At 53.1% G+C, this 5,374-nt stretch overlaps 1 protein-coding gene across 3 annotated transcripts in view; it reads left to right on the forward strand.

The window, feature by feature from the left end:
• The first annotated feature begins 4,418 nt into the window (after positions 1-4,418).
• Positions 4,419-5,374, forward strand: part of SFMBT1 (Scm like with four mbt domains 1) — a 130,247-nt gene continuing 129,291 nt past the window's right edge. For 2 of the 3 annotated variants that reach the window (XM_034998069.1, XM_034998073.1), the window contains exon 1: positions 4,987-5,211. The gene's annotated coding sequence lies outside the window, so the exon portion shown is untranslated. Of the gene's footprint in view, positions 4,539-4,986; positions 5,212-5,374 lie in introns of those variants that run through there. The other variant, XM_034998072.1, reaches the window with a different exon arrangement.

Below are 5,374 nucleotides of genomic sequence, written 5' to 3' on the forward strand. Positions count from 1 at the left end.
CCAGCCCGGTTGCCCTTGCATTGCTGAGAGTCCTTGGTCACCTGTTTGGTACCTGTGAGCTCTTGTTAGCAGATAAGAAGTTGAAGGTGCAGAAATGCATGCCCAATAATATAAAATTGAAAACATTGTGCCCATTAATTTATTTTTCCTCCATCAATTGTGAAAAGAGGGATGTAGAGGCAGAGAGATTCCCCTGGGAATGAATGGGGCATGGCCCTGGGCTTGTAGCACTCAAGGTTGGAAAATGGGGTCCAGGCCTGAGCCTTTCCCAAAATATGCAACTGGGGAAAAACAAGCTAAGTGACTTAGGTAGACCGAGAAAGAAATGGAGAGATCTTGAGAGGTCTCCTGGAGGAGTGGCTTTGGGACCAGGCCAATTATTTCTCATAACTCTGTTGTTTATAGTTCGCAAAGAGGATTTACAAACATTATGTCCTTGGATTGTCGGGACCCAGGTAGACAGGTGGCTTCATCCCCATTTTACAGAGATGAGGGAACTAAGGCCCAGAGAGGTGAAGGCTCCCATAAAGAAGGTCCCATAAAGAAGTCACCTGATTTCTGATTAAATCTGGACTTGATTGGAAGTCTTTTCCATTCCAACACAGGATAGGAGAGAGGGATGCCTGATGGGGACATTTGCAGGAGCTGAGACATGGAAGTAGAGCAGGGCAGGTGGCCTGTGCCCCAAGGCAGCAGGGCCAGCAAGTGGACCAGGCCTCTGTGGATAGTAGCATGATGTGAGCAGTGACTTGTTGGTGGTAATCACTTGATCACTTGGGTAATTAGCCACGGGGAGTCATTATGGGACTTGTCTCACTTGGGCTGATGATTAAAGGGAGCTGGCTGCCCAGTGGCAATGGAGGCCTGCTGATGGCTGACAGCAGGGCCTGGCAGGCTTCAGAACTTAAGTTTTTCTGGGCTTAAAACAGCCCCTAGCCATGGCTGAGGGCTCTCCTGGTACCTACGGTCCGGGCCTGGCCCTCATGTTCTCATCCAGAACAAGGTCCTAGGTGGCAATACAACTGCAGAGAACAGGCCCACCTAGGGATAGCAGGCAAGGGTTCAAGGGATAGGGCATTGATATGGGACGTTTAAACACTCATCCCATGGTCAGTGAGGACAGGGGGTAAAACCTCTACCCCACAGAGCCAGTAAGAGATAGAGACATAGTTTAGGAATGGCCAAGGTGCCTCATGGTGTGCCAAACTCTGGTCTTAGATGCTACCAGCTGACCAGTAGACACCCTCTCATCCACCCACTGCCTGTCAGGGAAAGGGCTAGCTTCCTTTTTGCCCTCAGGGGGACTGATATCTTTCTGTGGGATTAGACAAGGTGACAGAACCCAAACAAATGACAAATATGGATTAAATTATAAAAAGTAATTGTGAAGAAACAATCAGGAGGGAGGAAGGGAGGGAAGGAGATTGAGAGAGAGAGAGAACCTGTTTATGTGGGATAGGTAGGGACGTCTTCTCTGAGGAGACCACCTTGTTAAATAGATACGAGAACAATGTGAAGGTACCAGCTATGTGAAGGTGGGTGCAGGAGGCGAAATGAAGAGTGTACCAGGCGTTGGGTACAATGTGTGCAAGGGCCCTGTGGTGGGAAGGACCTTGACATACTCACAGGGTGGAAAGGAGACAGATACAGCTGAACCTCAGCAAGCAAGGCAGATGAGTGGTAACTGCTAAGTGTGGACGGAGGGCAGGGCTAGTCTCACAGGCTAAAGTAGGTCTTTTGGACGTAGCGGTGGAAAGCCCTGGGAGGCTTTGGGGCAGGGGTGTGCCATGACTAGAAGCCCGTTTTCTTCATGCTCTTCTGGGGGCGGTCTCTTCTGTGCATGACTCCCACCTGAATTTCCAAACAGCAGAAACTGGCATACCTGGTTTGTGGCCTAGCTCTGCCTTTCACTAAGTGACCTGTAAGTTTCCAGTTTGCTCTTTGTCTACGGGGAACACCATGGTCTACCCCGAGGGATGGTGCAAGGGTTAGAGGAGATTTCGTGCGTGTGCGCCCACGCCCACACCCGCACCAGCCAGGCACAAGGCAGACTCTCAAATGGTAGGTTTTAAATCTTCCTCCACTATAGAGATTCCTTGAAATCTCCGCTCTTCCTCTTCCTCAGGGGTCAAGGAGTAGAGGGAGGCTGGAGTCAACAGGAAACCTGGTTTCTGAGTTTTAAAATATTCAAATAAATTGAGAGATAGCACATGTCCCAGTTGGGAAAATGACATAGATATTTGATCTATTTAAATTAATTCATAAGTTTAATGCAATTCCGTGCAAAAACCTCAATTTTTTTTTTTTTAGAACTAAAAATGTCAGTAACAACAGCTGACATTTACTGAACATTTACTATGTGTCTAGCATTGAGCTTGTGAGGCAGGTGTTATTACTCTTATCCCCATTTTATATATCCCTCAGGCCTAGATGGGATAAGTAACTTAACAAGGTCATGGGGCTGGTAAGCATTGGACCTGGATGGTCCCATCTTCAAAGCCAGCATTCTTAATCCTTGTATGTTAACTAGGATGTGTATGGACACAGAAACTGGTGTGGTTACCAAGTGATATTCTGAATAACAGGAAACTTTGTGAAAGGCAAGATAGCCCTGTTAGATGTTAGAACCCATTCTAAAGAACCAATATTTAGATCCATATGGTATCTGCTCAAATTGAGGTCTGTGAAAAGAAATGGAGAAACAGATCGACCCGAATCAAAAGCCTACTGTAAAAATAGATTTTACTATACAAAGGGTAAGGGAAAAATTATTTAATAAATGATGATTGCATAAGCAATAAAAACGGGTGATGCTGGTGGTGAGTTAAGTCCATATTTTATTCCACACAGGAAAAAAACTTGGGATGGATTATCATCAAAGAATTAAATATAAAATGAAATTTTAGAAAACTAGCAGAAAACAGACCATCAGATGGGTGGAAGAAAGCTCATTTTGTCAGTATTCAAGCAATAAAATCACAAAGGACTAGAATGACAGATTGAACATTAAAGTAAAACAAAAAAGAACAACAGACTGGGAAATATTTGCATCATTGATGACACAGGAATAATACTGATAATATTAAAAAAATGCTTATTCAATGTTAGAAGAGCTTCAGAACCCCAGCAGATGAATGGATATGAACAACCATTCACAGAAAGGGGAATACAGACAGTAAATGATGAAAAAACATTCATTTTTAAAGTCATCTAAGAAAGGCTACAGTAACCTTGAACTACTAATATATCAGTAAAGTAGAAGGGGGGAAAAAGAGATGCTTAGAGATAGATGTGTATTATACTCCTAACGCTCATTACTGGGAGGCAGCGGAGTGAGCCGGGTAGTGCTTCGGGGAGCTCCTACGGCACTGTGGAGCAAGACCCCTCTGCCTTCCACCTGGTAACTCAAAAGCCAGGAATTTGTCCCCAGTGCAGAATTAAAGGACATATTAGCAAACAATGGTAAAGAACCCAAATATACCAAATTAGGAGACTGAGTAAATGCATGAGGATACCTGCACACCTTCAGAATGAATCATGTGAATCGAAGAAAATGTGAAGTGATAATAGCAAACACAAGAGAAAAATGTGTGATCGGTTGCAACTATGTAAAGACATGTACATAGGTGGAAGGTTTTATGGGTTCCCTAGTATCACGGATACTTATTTGTACATTTTTCTTTCTCTGGTTGTCATGTTGTCTTTTAAATGGTGGTCACAAAAAATTTCAAATTCAGCCAGCAGCGTGACTTTGGGCAAGTTTGTCTGTAAAGTGGGGGAATATTTCTCAGCGCGGTGGTGAGGTCAGCGGAAAGTGGCCTGAGCCCGCGTTTGGCACCTCAGACCTCGTTCTTGCAGTGGGGCGCCTCCTTTCTTAAAGGCAGGAGTCATCAGCGCCCAGTGCGAGACCTTCTCCCCCGGCCCAGGAGTCGGGGCACTCCTGGGTCTCGGCTGCATGAGGACTCCCTTCCGGAGGGAACTTCCCGTAGCAGGAGGGGAGGAGGGGGGTGTCCCACGGGCATCTGCGCTCGCAGGGGAAGGGGCGAGCTCGGAGAACGTAACCGCTTGTGGGCACCTCGGGTTGCGGGGAATCCTTGCAGTCACCTTGGAACTTCTGTTCCGACTCCGGGCCCCCGGCTCTGCTGCCGGGATTCGGCAGCCGTCTTACGCCCCCTCGCTGGGGCCCCGAGCGGCAGGAAAACTCGGATTTACAGGGCGCCTCCCGCGGAGGCCTGGAGACACCCAGTGCGCCTGGGGGCCCGAGGCTGACTTCGTAGACACCGGGCACTGGGGTGCCCTTCCAGGTCTCGAAGGACGCACCAGATCCCCGACGTGGGCCAGGAGGGTGGACGCAGCCCTCTCCCGCGGCGACACGCGCCCATCTGGGCTCAGCCGCCGTTCTGTCCTTTCCTCGGCTAATGCCATCTTGCCCGGGGCGGTCACGTGCGGACGACAGCGGCGCGCTTCGCCCCGGCCCGGGAGCCAGGACCCCCCCGCGGACGCCACTGGGTTCCGTACGGCTCCGTGCACGACCCGAGGTGAGGCGCGAGGGCCCTTCCCTCGTGGGTCGGGTAAGGGACGGGGTGGGCGCTGGGTCCCCGGGGCGCGTCTCCCTGTCGGGGCCCTTCCGCACGGGGCTGCCGCGCCGTCGGGGGCCGGGGCGCCGCCGCGTGCCCTGCGCCACGGCCTCGGGGATGTCCGCGGCAAGTTGTGGCTCGGGGCACGAGGGGCGGGGTGGCGGGCGGCGGGCGGCGCCGACCCCTCCCTCGGCCCCTCACTGCCCGAACACCTCGCAGCCCGCGCGGCCCCAGCCGGGGCTGGAAGGCTCGCGGGTCGGCTCGGGAGGCCCGGCCCGGGGGCGCCACGCGCGCGGCGCGAGGGGCGCGGGCTGCCGGGAGGAGCGCGGATGGGGGGGGGGCGCGGGCGCATGCGCCCTGCACCCGTGCCATATTGGAATGAGTCGGAGCGCGGAGCGCCGCCGCCGCCGCCGCCTCCGCCGGAGCGCGGGTGGAGGGGGGCGGGGAGAGCTGCCGGCCGCCCCGCTCCGCCGAGCCCAGCAGGAAGGAGGGCGCGAGCGGCCGAGCGCGGGTGGCGCGAGCGGAAAAAGCGCCCGCGCGGGGAAGCGAAAAGAAGGAAAGAAAGAAAGAAGACGAGCGCGACAAGGGGAAAAGCCAGCGATCGAGCGAGGGCGCGCGCGAAAACTCCCGGCAGGTAAAAAAGCGGGGCCGCCAGCTGGGCCTTCCCGCGCGGCGGCCTGAAGGGGCGGCGGCGGCGCCGGGGCGGGGGACCGCGCGGCGCCCCCCTCCAGGCGGCCGCGCAACTTTGCCAACGAGAAACCGCCGGAGCCGGCGGGCGGCGGGCGCGCGGGCTGAGG

Source organism: Mirounga leonina, unplaced genomic scaffold (assembly GCF_011800145.1).
Source record: "Mirounga leonina isolate KUSES-001 unplaced genomic scaffold, KU_Mleo_1.0 Mir_94, whole genome shotgun sequence".
NCBI lineage: Eukaryota > Metazoa > Chordata > Mammalia > Carnivora > Phocidae > Mirounga > Mirounga leonina.